Genomic DNA, 17,935 nt, shown 5'->3' with positions numbered 1-17,935 from the left:
CCTTTAACTCAGACCCTTCTGTTTATGTTTGTTTGTTTTTTGTCTAAGGTGAAATGTTTGGAGACTATGATCTTGTGAATTTGAAAGGTCAGGAGAATGAGCTCTAGGGTGTCAGCATGCAAAATTCACACAGGTTTTTGGGACACTGTTCTTTTCTGGTTTTAATCAGTCCAGAACAATGATTGAGGTTTTTTGGAGGACCCACATCAATAGTAGCAGATGCCATATCTGAACATGAACTTGGTGGGATCAATGCTATGTAAAAATTGTGCTAGATATGAACCCATTCTCATCAGAGAGCAAAGTAGTAAACATAATAACAAAAAATATTTGTACTTTTATTCTTGCTATATCATATATACATACATACATATATATATATATATATATATACAGATATAGATATAGATATCCCTTTCTAAAAGCTAATTGGTGTTTAAATGGAACTTATCAGTCATTGGCAGCTCACAATGGGAGTAAAGGGACCCTGGGAATGGGAGCTGAGCAGAAGAAATTAGAGAATAATAATAATAACAATAATAACAGCAATAGCTGGCATTTATATAGCACTTTACATATATTAATTCATTTGTTCTTTACAGCAACTCTGTGAAGTAGACGTTTTTTTCATCCCCATTTTACAGATAAGAAACTAAGGTAGTGAGAGGTCAAATGTCATGACAGGTATCACACAAGAGTCACACAGCTAGTATCTGAGGCAAGGTTTGAATTCAGGTTTTTCCAACTCCAAGTTTCATATCTATTCACCTAGTCGCCTCGCTGAGAAGTGATAACCCAGTCCCTAAGGGGTAACTTCCAGTAATCCCAGAAGGAAGAGTAAATATAGCTATCCTGATTCTGGGAGAATGAGGTCAGTGCTTACTTGATAAAATAAAATATTCACCAGACTCATTAGCTGAATGAATAGGGCAAAATTAAATAACAATTTATGATACTGGTGCAATCTCCTGGGAGGTTAGTAGTTAAACCTCAGGGAGACACAAAACAATTTTTTAAAAGCTGTTTATTAAGAATTTTACATTTCACTTCTTCTGGGCATTGTTTGGTCAACTCCTCATATAAGCTTCCTGGAGCTGATCACACTCTTTCATGAAAATATTTTCTTCTTTCAGGTAACTCCTGCCCTTGGAAACAATTGCCACCACTGCAGAATTTTCAAGACCCATTATGGTCACATAACTAAATGAAAGGAAACAAAAGAAAAGGTAGCTAGGGATCCTCTGGTAAGTTCTCCCTGGGCAATAGATGTCACATGGGTAGAATCACTGTTATACAGAAATGTAAACAGGACCCTGTCCTTCCCCATCCCTTAATGAAGTAATATCTTGCTGATTAAAGAGTTATAATCCAGACATGACTAGAAAGAAATTGCTGTGCTAAGTCACCAGTCTCACTTTCTCCTCCAGAGCCAACTGGGTCCAGTGGCTGGATGTGAATCTGGACGACTGGAGATGGTCCTAGATGTGGGGCAGTCAGGGTTAAATGACTTGCCCAAGGCCATACAGCTAATAAGAGTCAAATATCTGAGGCTGGATTTGAACTTCCATCCTCCTCTCTCCAAGGTCAGTGCTCTATCCACTGTGCCATTAGTGACTTAGCACAGTCCCCCCCCCCCCACTCAAATTCTATTCATGTGCTTGTCATGGTATCACCTTCCTGATGTTGTGGTCTTCTTCAAAAATGAAGGACAGGAGTGGCTAGGTGGTGCAATGAATAGAGCACCGGCCCTGGAGTCAGGAGTACCTGAGTTCAAATGTGGCCTCAGACACTTAATAATTACCTAGCTGTGTGGCCTTGGGCAAGCCACTTAACCCCACTGCCTTGAAAAGTCCCCCCAAAATGAAGGACAAACATTATGATGATGATGATGATGATGATGATGATAAAGAATTATATCATCTTTTGAAAGGTAATCTGAGTCCTTTAGTTCTTCCAGCTCAGAAGTCAAACAGATTTTTCAGCAAGGAGTCTTCCAGGGTTGGATAATGAACCTCAGAGTTCTAGGAAACAAGCACAAAATATATGAGTATGTATTATATAAGCAAGGATACAGCAAAGGAAAAAAATTAGCAAATTGATTCTGTTCTCAGTCATGCTCTTCTTTCTTTGGGAGCTAGGAGGTACAGTGACTAGAATACTAGCCCTGGAGTCCCACCTAATAAGTCTAGCCTCTTAAGTTCTTTTTGGATCCAGAGTTTATCATTCAGTATGTTGGTACTGCTTTCCAGCTTTGTGGCATCCACAACTTTGATAATCATGCCAACTATGCCTTTATTCCAGTCTCATAAAAATGACACAAATTGGTAAAAATAAGTTGTTTACCTAAAAATCTCATATTCTGAGATCAAGAGGACCCCATTTGCAGCTTGGGGACTGCAAAAGTCAGAGTGTTATGCCTGGGGTCAGAAGGTCTAAGTTCAAATCCAGCCCCCCCATATATATATTAGTTCTGTGACTCTGGGTAAGTCATTTAACGTCTGTTTGCCTCAGTTTTCTAATTTGTAAAATGGGACTAAATAATAGTACCTACCTCCTAGGAATCTTATGAGGACCAAAGGAGATAAAAACTCTAAAACATTTAGCACAGTGTCTGAAACATAGTAAATAATATATAAATGTTAACCATCATCATTATATTATTATTTGGTATATGGGTCACATATTGACTTTTTTTGGGAATTAAAGGAACTGGAAGTGAAAAGAGAAATGATAAGTTGGATATCATCTGAAGGTTATCAAAAGATATTGAAGGTGATGAAGTCTTATGTGCAATAGCAACAAAAGTGAAAAAGAAGAAATTCAAGGATGATTTCCTGGTTATATTAGGGCTTAGCAAAGGAAGCTGCATCAGCTCTTTGATACTTTTGAAGGAAGTTTTTTAAAAGAGCTAAATGCAATCTATTAAAGAGATGACATTAATAATTCCATTTTGTTTTGTATTTGCAGTTTGTTTTTTTGCTTTGTGAAGTCCCAGTAAAATGTCTCTCTTTCAATACTTCCCTTTCCTCTAGTTTATGACTACAAAAGCAGCTCAAGAGAACCTTGAAAGAACTCAGAGTTGCCCCTTTCTCTTCATCCTATCTGATAAATATATAGTAGGTCATTAACAAAAGTTTTTGACTGACTGAACTGATAAAGAAAGTTAGCATCTAAATGATGCTAATAAGGACATATTCTTTCCTTAGTAACAATTTAAAGAATCCTCTTTTTGTTTCACTGAGTACTTTTCCCTTCAAAACTTGTTTATAAGAAACACATTTTCTCTGTAGTTACTGCAGGAGGAGGGAATGTATAGTGATATACACATATAATATGTGCTGTATATGTATGCATATACATATGTGTGCATATAGGTATGTGTGCTTCTACAAATAATAATTGTAAATAATGTATAATATCATCTTATTAAATAATATGGAACCACTGTCAATCATTCTAACCTACATCTTGCCACTGGACTCCAGTGACTCTGAGAAGTCTTTTTTTTTTTTTTTTTTTTAGGTTTTTGCAAGGCAAACGGGGTCAAGTGGCTTGCCCAAGGCCACACAGCTGGGTAATTATTAAGTGTCTGAGACAGAAAACCAGATTTGAACCCAGGTACTCCTGACTCCAGGGTTGGTGCTTTATCCACTACACCACCTAGCCGTCCCTGACTCCAGTGACTCTAGAAGAGAGTCACTGAGGTTGATAATTTTGCACAGCCCTGCCTCACTTAAATCAATTCACTTACAAGTCAAGATAGCAACTTCCTGATGCCATTGGCTCTCTTCAAGAATGAAGGACAAACAATAAACAACAACACACACGTGTATGTGTGTGTGTATATATGTATATATAAAATTATAGCAATATAATATATCATTATAAAATTCTCTTTTTTCTGAGCTATATGACCTGATAAGAGTAAGAAAAGATGAGATGAGTTTTGCAAGATTAAATATTGTATTTATTATTTGCTATTTAATAAATAATAAAGAAATGGTAGGTAATATATAGCATATATTATATATATGAAGTATGTGTATTATGTGTGTATGTGTATATATATATATCACTTGTGAAATTGTGAGACACATATATTCATTGTCTAAATCTTGAGTGAATATACTGTAATGTACCTATTTATATTCAGTCCTGACTTATAGCTAGTAAGGACCCTAAAATTTTTATCAGTGGGACCAATGGGATTACATTCTGCTAGGAATATTATATGTATATAAATATATACACACATACATATATATTTACAAATATATTTATATATACATACATATATATATATATATATTTACAAATAAGCACAATACAAAATAAAAGGAAATACTATGAGAAGTGTAAAAGGGAAAGGTCATTAGCCATTTAATATTTTCCTACCAACTAGGTTCTCTCTCTACACATAGTAGCCACTTTAAAATGTTTGTGGATCTAAATTGCCAATGAATTGTACATCACTTCTCAGTTTTCTTCTGGCTTATATTATAATTTTAGTGACTTTATTTTCAATACCGATCTTTCTTCTATTAGTATAGGATTCTTACCATTTAACTTTATTTCTCTGTTTTGTAGATTCTCTTTTAGGTATTTAACAATTTATAAGCAAACATTTAACAGCACTAGAAAAAATTTGATGTTTCCAATTAATTCAGGTCCTCTAAAGGGAGTAGAAAGAGCATTGGGTTTAGAATCCTATGCAAGGTAATGGAATATTATTGTGCCATAAGATTAATGAAAATAATGCATTCAGTGAAATCTGGGAAGGCTTGCTGCAGAATGATGTAAGAAAGACTGGAGAATAATTTGTATAATATCTACACAATTAAAACATATTAGAAGGTGAAGTAAAGTATAGATAGACATAATTCTAATCCAATATCTCATCTATGAGCACAGCAGAAGAGCCCAGCCTTATGGTCCCAATCTTCTACACCCTTCCTGGAAGGAATCTGCTTCCTTTGGAGAGGAATGGATGTGACTTCCCTGAAAAATTACATTTTTTTTAGTCTTTTGAAAGGCAATGGGGTTAAGTGGCTTACCCAAGGCCACACAGCTAGGTAATTATTAAGTGTCTGAGGCCGATTTTGAACTCAGGTACTCCTGACTCCAGGGCTGGTGCTCTATCCACTGTGCCACCTAAGCTGCCCAGAAAAATTACATTTTGACAAACCCATGTGAGCAGACATATAACCTATATGAGCAAAATGCACAATCACACACACATACACATACACACACATATATAAAACATTTATGTTTTTAAATCCCACAGAAACAGCTTGATGTTTATATATTAATGCAAAACCTCAGTTTCCTCATCTATAAAGTGCAAGAGTTGCATTGAATAATCTCTCTAAATTTCCTTCCAGCTATTAAATTTGATGAATCCTTTGGAGTTCTATTAAAAAAACAAAGCCTTGGGAAACTGCTAAATTGATAGGGATATATCATTAATTATAAATATAGAAAAAAAGTTCATGCATCTGAAATGTGAAATACAAGTGTCACTCTGAGGGGAAGAGGATGGGCTCCAAATACTAAAATGTTCATCTGTTTACAAACAAGGTAGAGTAGTAAACTTTTTAGAGGATTATAAAAGGGAAAACAAGATGCCAAGAAGAGTCTGATGATTACCTTTAGATTGTTGGAAGCAAAAGAGATGAGCACTGTAGGGGGTTACTAAATGGAGAGGGAACCTTTTAAAAGGTTAGTGAGTTTCATACATGCATATTTACAGAAATCATAATGGGGATATTTCTGAGAATTCCATTCTGAAATTTAGATAGACTATGGCAGAAATTTTCATTACTATCTTCTTTTTGATTATTAAAGATATAGAGCTATACATCAGCATGTAGCCATATTAAATTCTCAAAATGCCCATTTCTTAAATGTCTATAACTTCTGATTCTAGAAGATTGTAATATTCTCTTAAAACCATGAAAGTAGTTGTCAAGTCTGGGTATACTCTTAGTGATCAATTTTACTTTCTGTAAAGATTTGGGAGCACTACTTTTGTATTAGAAGAGGGTCTCTGTTTCTTTTATTTCTAGATGCATGATAGTTATATATTTTATTTATACCCTAAAATAACCTTTATAGGGTCAAAATGGGGGAATATATATGAACTAAAGACCAGTATAAATTGTAAAATATTTTGAAGAGAAATGTGGAATTTTTTTGTCAGTCCTCCATGATTTTATTAGTGCAGTTAGACTAGCTACTGACATGAATGATAATTCTTATTAGAATATAAGAAAATCATTAAGAAACATAATCTTTGTGAGTTGCTACTGAAAAAAAATAATCATTAACTGATAACCAGCTTTCTGGTGACAAGCCTTTTGGAATTTCAATGGCTTCATCCTCAGTCAATAGAGCAGTCTACTTGAACAGCAACTACTTGGACATTTGCACTTTGGTAGGTCCTGACCTGTTTCTATTCAACTCAAGGTCACTTCCAAATTTATAATGTAGCTATTGAGTAGATTTTAGTGGGAGTGGATTTATTTATTGCTTGCATTAATTTAATTGATTGCTTATTACAAGTGATTTTGTAATAAACTAGGCTAAGAAAGTACTAGGAATAGCTGGAGAGAATGCTGGGTCTGGAATCAGGAGGACCTGAGTTCAAATTTGTCCTCAGACATATACTATCTCTGTGCCCTGGGTAAGTCATTTAATCCTGTCTATCTCAGTTTATCCATCTGTAAAATGAGTTGAAGAAGGAAATAGCAATAATAAAAAGGCAAGTCAGGGAAAACCAGAAAGTCCAAATGCTTAATACAAACCTCCACTGAACTTAGAAAAACTATCCATTCCTGATAGTCAACAGCAGTTGAGAAACTGGAATTTCTCCTTTCAGCTCAAATGCTCATTGTACTCACTGGTTCTCTTGCAGTGTACTTATTAATCATTTTGACTGGATAGGAACACTATTATTCCTCTGTGATCACCCCTGCTTGTGTCTAGATTCTATCTTGTGTCCTTTTGGCAAAGTAGGTATGGGAAGCACAACTTGCTTTTCAAGAAAAAGATAGCACCTTTGATGGCAGCATTCACCATTCTTCATTTTTCTCAATCTCTCAGTTCATTTTCAAAGTCTATGTCCAATTACATCTGTGTTCTCCTGCATGGACACTTAGGAAGTCAACTTCAGAATTCCTGTACTCTTTGTCCCCAAAGCCTTCAATGAGATGAAGTTCTTGGGGAAAAGTACACTGAGTATCTAGAAAAAATTCTATTAGAATAATATTTTCAGAGTTTTCAAAAACATACCTTCTTCCCCCCCAAATCTTATTTATGCTATTCATTTGGTTAATAATAATAATAATATTAATAATAATAATAATAACAATAATAAGTATGTGTGTAAAACTAAGGCTAAGCTTCAGGTCAGTGCCTGACTAAATTAGAATTTAGTCATTAGAATGACCAAAAATTAGTTGAAGTACAAATTAATGAGATGTTTTGTATTTTTTCGGGGGTTTGGAGGTGTTCAGAGGTTTTCAGAGGTATGAATAAATCTATCTTAATTTTTAAAACTTTGGAATTTTTTTAAAGTTTGAATAAACATTTGTTTAGCAGGGTCTTTCTGGCATATAGCCAGTTTTGATAACATTTACTTTCAGACTCAGGAAATAATGCCATCAGAGGAAAAAATAATTATATGATAACAGAAATGCAATGTATGTGAGTATAAAGGAAAATGCATTAGGAGATCTACGTTTTAGGTTTATTTTCCATACTGAATGATATTGACACTTTTGTGACGGTAAACCAGGTCATCTTTTATCTCAATTCTTATCTAATCCTTCGTCTTTTTTAAATTTAATTTTATTTTAAGGCAATGGGGTTAAGAGACTTGCCCAAGTCTACATAGCTAGGCAATTATTAAGTATCTGAGGTCAAATTTGAACTCAGGTCCTCCTGACTCCAGGGCTGGTGCTCTATCTACTGCACCACCTAGCTTCCCCAACCCTTAGTCTTTGAATGGATGTTGCTTCAGACAAACTGAAGCCTAGGAAAGACCTTAATTTAGAAAGTCCAAAGTCATTCTCTGTCTCTCAGTGCCAATCATCTTGACTTTTTTCTTGCCATTGAAGAGAGTGAGTTGTTATTGATCCTCTTTGAGAATGAAGGAAAGTCCAACAGCAGTAACTGCTGCTCTAAAAAATAGAGCCTTAGTAAAAACTTCAATGAATATTTCAATTCAATTCAACAATAATTTGATTAGAAATATATTGTATAGAAATATATGTATTACTGGAGATCCAACCACAGAAATGAATAACAATTTCTGTTCTTAAGAAATTTATATTTTTACTGCATCTTGTTCTTTAGGTATCCTTTATCTTCCCTCCAATCATGGGAAGAGGACTAAATACCAGAATAATGATTTCAAACTCAAATAGAAATAAGGTCACTAATTCATACATAAGGAACTCTGCAGGTTGCAGGTTGACTTAGTTTTTAAATGTACTATTATTTCTATTTTATTGTATTTTTAAAATTCTGTTGAATATTTCCCAATTATACTTTAATCTGGTTTCTTAGGCTTGAGCTTTGTATTCAAATGTTCTAGGCTAAGAAGGAAGATTTAGAATGGTGTCTAAGAGAAAGAGATTTATTCTTACCTAATTGTTAAAGAAGTATAGTTCTGGCCATAAGTGAGAGCAAAAATCATACCTTAAGTGGGAAGGAAAAGTCTGTTATTATTTTCTTCTGCCATTTTAGACCATCTAGAGATATCTTGGTTCTATAATAAAGCTATAGTATGGCAACTGAGAGCACAATTTAGCTCATTCCCAGAGCCATAACTAGCAATTCTATTAACCAGGGTGGCTACAGCAAGTCACAATCCCCTTCAATGAAATCTGAAAACACATCTTTAAATGGTTCTGTGCAATTTGCAACCAGAATGTTCATCCATGGATCCATTAGACATTCTAGCCATCAGGTCACCATCTCAAAATGCAATTCCTTTAGCCCTGAGTCTTAACTAACTGAAAGAAGGCCCCAAAGCTCCCACTAAGTCAACTGGAAGCTTTGGGAATGCTCTATAAGGAAACGGCCTTTTTGCATATATTTTAGAAGACTAAATAGTGATTTCTCAATTGGCACTCTGAGGCCCTTAACTGCTTTCTTTAAACAATAGCTCCAGCAAAAATATTATAAGTATAATCATTAACAAAAGAAACAATCAAACATACAAGACAGGAGCAAAATCTCCCATGAAAATCTCTTTAATTTTCTTAAATTGATTAATAGATAACAAACAAGCAAAGAATTGGTTCTGTATTTTATTCCATTTCAGTTGGAAGTTTTTATGATCCTTGATTCTACTTGCCCCCTTCTCTCCCCATCTTTCTTTCTGCTTTTCTTTCTTCCTTTCTCCCTCCTTCTCTCCCTTCATCCCTCCTTCCTTCTTTCCAACCTCTTCCCTTCCTTCCTTCTTTCCCTTTCTCCCTTCCTTTCTTCATTCCTTCTCTCTCTCCCTTCCTTCTTTTCTTCTTTCTTCCTACTTCCCTCTTTCCTTCCTTAATTATTATCAATGCATTTATATTTCCATTTCTGAGTTTACCTCATTTATATATTTTCATATTTCTTTGAATACTTTATTATTCTAAATATTTCATAACATCCAAATATAATTTATTTAGCCTATTATAGTGAAAAGACAGTTGCCCTAGTTGTTTGGAAGATCTGAGTTTAAGCCCTCCTTTTACCATATATTAGCTGTGGAACAGTGAGCAAGCCATATTTTTAGTGCCTGGGCTACTCTCTAAAACAAAAAGTTTCACTTAAGTTGCCAGTCCATGCTGGTGGAAGGGGTTTCTGTATCAGGAAAGGAACTACTCTTCCCTCCAAATTATTCAGCTGTTTTCCAATTATCTGACATATAGTCTGTTTAAAATTTTTGCTATTATGCAGAGAGAGTAGAACAGCTGTGTATATTTTTGTATAGATCAGTCTTTTTCCTCTCTCTCTCTTTTTTTTTTTTGGCATGGAATAAAATCTATATCTACTTTCCTGAGGTCCCAGAGTGAACGGCAGCATTGTTTATTTATTTATTTTTATTTTTGTATAAATGATTTTTTTATACATTACTAAAATATTCTTGTTTAAGAGTAAACATAATACTCCTCCCCTCCAAAAAATATAGACGCTCATGAGCAATCAAGAGAATAACAACAACAACAACAACAACAACAACAACAACAATAATAATAATAATAATAATAATAATAATAATAATGGCAGCCAGGTGGCTCAGTGGACAGAGCACCAGCCCTGGAGCTAGGATCACCCGAGCCCAAATCCAGCCCCAGACACCTAACAATCACCCAGCTGTGTGACCCTAGGCAAGCCACCCCAACCCCGTTCCCCTGCAAAAACCAAAAAAACCCCAAAATAAAATAAAACAAAATCAAATAATAATAACAATTAAAAATAATGATAATAATAATAATAATAATAGTAGGGGCAGCTAGGTGGCACAGTGGACAGAGCACTGGCCCTGGAGTCAGGAGCACCTGTGTCCAAATCCAGCCTCAGACACTCAACAATCACTCAGCTGTGTGGCCCTGGGCAAGTCACCCAACCCCATCTGCCCTGCAACTCCAATAATAATAATAATAATAATAATAATAATAATAATAATAATAATAACAACAACAGCAACAACAACAACAATAATACATGTGCTTCAGTCTTTGTTCCAACACCTTCAGCTCTGTCATGGGTGGATCACATTTATGATAAATCCATTACAAAAGTTACTTCCATATTTTTCCACCATTGTGAATGGCAGGATTGAATATGTTATTTGTTATATTCACACTTGCTTCATCTCCTGAAATGTATCTATCAACAGGCTGCAAAAATAAATCGATTAAACACTTCCTTGGCACGAGTCATCATATCTCCTATTAAAGCAATAAATTTACAGAGGTATGTTGACCCTTTTAGTGTTGGGTCACAAACCATTTATAACTGTTAGTGTTTTTGTTCAAGGAACACATAGAAAAACTTCTAATGATAAACAGAAATGAATGGAGAGTTCTGGGCTCCTTCTCTCCAGGGACTTTCCGCTCTAATGGGTTTGCTTTATTTCTTTGCAGTTTTTTTCTCTTTCAGACTTGGGGCCAAAATATTTAACATAAGGCAGTGGTTCTCAGGTTCACTTTCTCATATGGCAGGAAAACCTAGCAGATAAGATTATTTGCTTGCCAAGGACTGCTGCTGATCAATTACTCAAGAAATACCTGACAACAGGTGTTCCTTTTAAGAGAACCTGTTGCCATGGTGATGGTCTATGATGCCTGTTCCTCACAGGGAGGGAAAATGGGGGCTTGATAATACTTCTCTGAGGGTAAGGTGAAATCCTTTACAGTGGAGTGAAAAGTGAAAGAACACAGAAGGAAATCAGGAAATGCATTGGTGTTGGCCTTATTGTAGCTAAACAGCCACCTCTTAGGCCTTGGCTAAATGTGCCTTTTTTCCTCTAAACAGGATAAAGATAGGGTAGAGGAGAAAATCATATAATGAAGCTGTTATCATAACTGTTCTGTGGGAATAAGAGAGTAACAAGTCTTAGGGTGTTCACATACAACAACTTCTGAGTCTTTTGGCAACACTAGAGAACATTCTCTTGAAGTCTTAACCCTTTTCTCTCTGTGGTACTTCTGCCCTGGGGTCTCTTGTCCTTTTTGATGACTGCCCCTCTTGCCCCTCCATTATTTCAAGAAAGCTTTTAACCATGTTTGCTGCACTCCCTATCTTCTAATCATCTCCAATATGGACTTGCCACAAAAATCATTCTTTTCTTTTCTCTTGGAACTATGATCCATTGGCACAATCAATCCTGCCATTAGTCTTGGATAGAGAATTTCAACGTACTTTCTTATGGGTTAAAATGATGCCTCTGCAATTTTCAGAACCTATATGTCCCTCTCTGACCACTATTTCCCCATGTATGTTGTCTTTCCTATTAAAATATAAACTTCTAGGGTAAAGGCTATCTTTGCTTTTGAATTTCAGTCAATAAGCATTTATTAAGTTTCTAAGGAGTGCTAAGCTCTCTCTCCACAAGGAGCTTATTATCTAATGAGGGAAGACCACACACAAGCTCAAAAATGGGAGTAAAAAGATTTACAACCTATGGGAATGGTGGAAAAGGGTAGTGTCTCCAGATGAGAGATAAAAAGATGTCTGAGTCAAATTCCCCTCCTAAAAATGGCATTTGGAGTTTATGATTCCCCTTTAATCAGAGGGCCAGAATGTGTTGATGAGGTAGAGTCCCAGGGCTTATAGGGATCTTTCAAGATAAGCATTTTATTCCTGGTGTTTAGAACATATAGGAAATGCTTATTCAGTTTTCCCCCCATTCATTCATTCACTATGTTAGATTTCAAGATCAGTCACATTGACAATAAAATGTTACATAGCATTTTTTATTTAAAAAAATTAACATGAAGAATTAAAATGAATTTTGAAATCAAAAAAATTTAACAGTACTCTCAATTTTAGGACACACAAATATATTCTGTCATTGAATTTCAAAGTCATTTCATTTTGAGTATGTTTAATTGCATTCTGTTCAATATGACCTTTAATACAGGTATACCTTTTTCAGACAATCAATTAATAAAAATTTCTATGTGCCAGTGCTTGCTAGGCATTCAAGATACAAAGACAGAATTGGAAATAGTCCCTGACCTTGAGGAACTTACAATCTATCTGGGAAAATATATGCATAAAATATATGTACAGTTGTTCTGGGAGTCTCAGATTTCCAAAATTCACAGTAGCTGCTGTTTTGGGGAAAACTCTGGTGGTTCTATTTTCATGTATGTGAATTTGACTGGTTCATGGATATTTCTGAGAAGAAGAAAGAAGATAGAGAAGAGAGAAGGCTTGGTGGACTTTTAGAACTCCTAATTTGTCTTCCTAACACCTGTATGCAAAGGAAATGTAACTATCAATGACCATCAAGTTACTGCTACTGGTTTGGAGGCAATCTCATGAACAATATCGGGTTAGGTGAGACAGCTCCTCAAGGATGTCATTCCTTTCTCCTTTCCTCCACTCCCTCTATCCCCACTAAGGGATGGTAGCAATTATCTGCCTCCTTCTGGTACCTGAACAGGAACACCCTCCTGTTCCTTGCTGTCAGAAAATTAGTTAATAAATTTCATCCTCCTTCTGATCTTGTTTGCCCTCTATATATACACATATAAAATTGGTTTAGAATGACAAACAATATGCAAAGCATCTGAGATAGTGAGGCATGTTTGTTCTGGAAATTATAGACTCCCTGGGGAGAGAGCCACTGAGGGTAACACATCAGGAAGAATAATGAAGCCTCTCCAGGAATTAATCTTCAATGCAATGCCTACATCCAGGTGGAAATGAGACAAATAAATAAAGCCAAGAGATAGAGACAGCAAATGACCAAATAATAAACCTTCCAGATACAAGACCAATAGGAGAAGTAGGGTAGCCAAGGACAAAAGGAGACAAAGAGAAGGGGGATCTGTACCTGGGTTGCTTCCTCTTTAACCCTTCTCTCCTGGGTGCAACATTATCTTGCTCCCCTACATGCTATGTGTTGGGAGCTATATAACCTGTAAAGGGGTCACTAAACACCACTGCACTTTCAAGTTTGACTTTAGCTTATCAGAATGCACTTCAGATACTGGGCCCAGAGATCTGTTCTCCTTCCTTTGATTATTCTTTAGCCTTATTTCAACTTGTATTCTTCTACAGCTCAACCCACCCAGTCTAATTAATCTAATTTATCTACTTCCTGAAGCTTGGCCATATTGATCTTTATGACTCTAGTCAAGAAGCTGCTGTTGTGGGCCATTTTATTCTATATTCATTCATTGAAAAAAACTTGTCCTACATTTTTTATAGAAAGAACATATAGAATAATTCTAGTTGTCAATTTAAAGATGAAGAAATTTCAAAAAACCTATTTTTTCCTTTTGGACCTTTCAATCTCTATCTCTGAGCAGGTGAGAGCTGAAATATCATGTATGAGGGTGTAACATATCTTGCTCTATAATGATGTCAGACCTTATAGAAGCAGTATATGTATTTAGAACTGATTCTCTGTAAAAGGACCAGACATAGAAAAAGGAGATTTCTTGAGTCATGATTTCAGGGAATCACCTGATGTTTGAAATTCCTCCAATAAGAGTGTTCCTTTCATCTTACATAATTAGAGCCACAGAAAGGCTCCTGGGAGAGATAACACATTTGTTTTAAGGGATAAATATTTATTAGTCTTTCCTTAAGAGAGATAACAAAAAGACAATAAGGACAACTTACTGTGAATGAATTCCAAGAAAACCCTAAATGGAGTCATGAAGAGTTGGACTTGACTGAAAATGACCAAACACTAACTTCTTTACTTGAGGCCTAGTACTCTATTTACTCATATGTGGAAAAGTACACAATTCTGCATGGATTTCATTAGGAGAACTAGGAGCAATGATGGAAAAACAAAAAAGAGAAATTTCTTTTTGCAAGGAAAAAATTGCTAATCATTAGTGCCAACTAAAAATGAAATATGATGCCTTAGCAGTTCATGAGTTCATGAATCCTGGAATTCCTTAGTCAGAGACCATGTGAATACTTGTGAATACCTTACAAAGGGAGTTCTTTTCTAGCTATAGTTTGAACCCATTTTGCTCTAAAATCCCTTCCAACTGAAATTTTTGTGAATTTTGTATGACTACAATGCTTGTAACTTTGCCAAAATGAAAATTATCTTTGAATTCATTTGGATTTATCCCCTTTCTCTGATTATTTTTGATTATTTTTGATTTTTAACAGTTTTTAAAAATTGAGTTGCAAATGCTTCCTTTTCCTTTAGCCTCTGTTCTAACCTTTGAGAACACGTGAAATTGTGCAAAACATATTTCTATAGTAGCCAAGTTGCCAAAAAAAAAAAAAGAAAAAAGAAAAGGGAAAGGAAAAGAAATAAAAAAGAGGAAAAATGATTCAATGTCTGCTCAGGTTCATTAGTTCTCTCTCTGGAGATGGATGGCATTTTTTATCATGTCATTATATTGATCAGAGAAGTTAAGACTTTCACAGCTGATCATCATTACCATATTGCTGTTACTGTGTATAATTATCTCCCTGCCCAGCTCATTTCGTTCTTCATTAATTCAAATAGATTATCCCAGGTTTTTCTATTACTATCTCTCTCATAATTTCTTTTTGTTTATTTATTTTTAGCATTCTTTTAAAAATTTTGAGTTCTGAATTCTCTCCTTCCCTTTCATACTACTCTTACCCATTGAAAAGGCAAATACAATTTCACAAAAAATTTAAGAAAAAGTTGAAAAATTATGTTTCAATCTGTATTCAGATTCTGTTAATTCTCTCTTGGGAGGTGGGTAGTGTTTTTTCCATCATAATTTCTTTGCAATTGTCTTGGTTCATTGTATTGATCAGAACAACTAAATCATTCATAGCTGATCATCCTTGCAATATTGCTGCTACTTTGTATAGTTTTCTTCTGGCTCTGCTCACTTCACTTTACATTGGTTCATGTAAATCTTTCCATGTTTTTCTGAAAGCATTCTGCTCATTTCTTATATCACAATAATATTCCATCACAATCACAAACAACAACTTCTTTAGCCAATCACCAATTGATGTATATCCTCTCAATTTCTAATTATTTGACACAATAAAAAGATTGACTATATATGTATACTATAGTTTTGATTTTTTTACCCCTAACATTGCTTATTGATAACTTTGGGACATTAATCAACTGGGGAATAAATCTTAATTTTAAAAATTTGATTCAGTTCACTATATATCTCAGAAACGAGATTTGTATCAGGGAAACTTGTGGCAAAAAGTTTTTTTTTCCCTCCAGTTTTCTGTTTTCTTTTTAATTTTGGCTGCATTGGTTTTATTTGTACAAAATCTTTCAAATTCGAGGCAGCTAGGTGGCACAGTGGATAGTACTGGCCTTGGAGTCAGGAAGACCTGAGTTCAAATTTGACCTCAGACACTTAATTACCTAGCTTGTGTGACCTTGGGCAAGTCACTTAACCCCATTGCCTTGTAAAAAATTCTCAAAAAGCAAAAGCAATAAAAAAACTTTCAAATTTCATATAATTCATGATAACACATGTGAAAACAATGTCAAACTACTTCCCATTATCAGAAAAGGGGAAGGTAAGGGAGGGGAGGGGAAAAATTTGGAACTCAAAATCTTTTTTTAATACTATTTTATTTTATATTTTTCAATTACATGTAAAGATAATTTTCAACATTTTTTCTGTAGAACTCAAAATCTTGTAGACAGAATGCTAAAAATTTCACAATATGTAATTGGGGAGAAAAAGATAATATACTATTAAATACTATTAAATTACATGTAATCAAAATAATCTATGATACTTCCAATGATCTTCTCTTTTCCCGTAGATGTGACAGGTTAAATTTTTCATGCTCCTTAAATTTTCTAATGATATCACCTTTTATGTCTAAATCATGTAATGATTTTGATCTTGTCTTGACATAAGATGTGAGGTGTTGTTCTATGCCCAGTTTCTGTCAAACTGCTTTCCAATTTTCTCAGCAATTTTTGCCAGATAGTGATTTCTTGTCCCCAAAGCTTGGAGTTTTGGGTTTATAAAACACTAGATTTACTATGGCCATTTACTATTGTGTATTATATACTTTAACTATTTTACTGATCTGCCAGTTCCAGATTTCTTTTTTTATAATTACCACTCTGTAATATAGTTTGAAATCTGGTACTGCTAGACTGCCTTATTTCACAATTGTTTTCATTGATTCCCTTTATGTTTTTGATTTTTGCTCTTCCAGATGAATTTCATTATTAATTTTTATTCCTTTATAAAATAATTCTTTGGTAGTTATTGGTATGGAACATATTATGTACATTAACAAGTAAAATTGTCTTTTTCATTATTTTGACTTGGGCATAAGCAATTAATATTTTTCCTGTTATTTAGATATGTCTTTATTTGTGTGAAGTATTTTATAATTGTGTTCCTATAGGTCCTGGATTTGTCTGGGAAAGTAGAATCCCAAGCACTTTATATGATCTGAATTCATTTTGAATAGAATTTCTCTATCTCTTCTTCCTGGGTTTTATTGTTAGTATGTAGAATCACTGATGATTTCTGTAGGTTTATTTTGCACCCTGCAAATTTACTGAAGTTGTTACTTGTTTCAATTAATTTTTTGTTGATTCTCTGGAGTTTTCTAAGTGTGTCATCATATTGTCTATAAGGAGCAATAGTTTTTCTTCCTTATAGTCTATTTTTATTTATTCAATATATTTTATCGATATTGTTGGCATTTCTGGTATAAGATTCAATTATAGTGGGGATAAGGGACATCCTTGCTCTAACTCTAATCTTATTGGGAAGGTTTCTAGTTTATGTGCATTATGTGCTCTTGGTTTTAGCTAGATACAATTTATCATCATAAGAAAAGCTCCCTTTCCAGTGTTTTTAAAAGGAATGAGTATTGTATTTAGTCAAAAGTTTTTCTGAATTTATTGAGAAAATTATATTATTTTTGTTGATTTTATTATTGATATGTTCAATTATGTTTATAGTTTTTCTAATATTGAATCTGTACTGAATTTATGACATAAATCCTGTCATCATAGTATATAATCTTTGTGATATATTTCCTTGCTAAAATTTTATTAAAATTCATTATTATCTATTAGGGAAAATTGTTCTATAGCTTTCTTTCTCTGTATTTTGTTCTCCCTGTTTTAAGTATAAAAATCATATTTGAGCCAAAGATGGGGTTTGGTAGGGTTTACATTTTTGTCCTAAGGAATTTATATAGTACTGGAACTGTTCTTTAAATATGTGCTAGAATTCACTTGTAAGTCCATTTG

The sequence above is a fragment of the Macrotis lagotis genome, chromosome 1 (assembly GCF_037893015.1).
Source record: "Macrotis lagotis isolate mMagLag1 chromosome 1, bilby.v1.9.chrom.fasta, whole genome shotgun sequence".
Taxonomy (NCBI): Eukaryota; Metazoa; Chordata; class Mammalia; order Peramelemorphia; family Peramelidae; genus Macrotis; species Macrotis lagotis.
The sequence above is the reverse complement of the archived record's forward strand: the minus strand, read 5'-3'. Positions refer to the sequence as shown.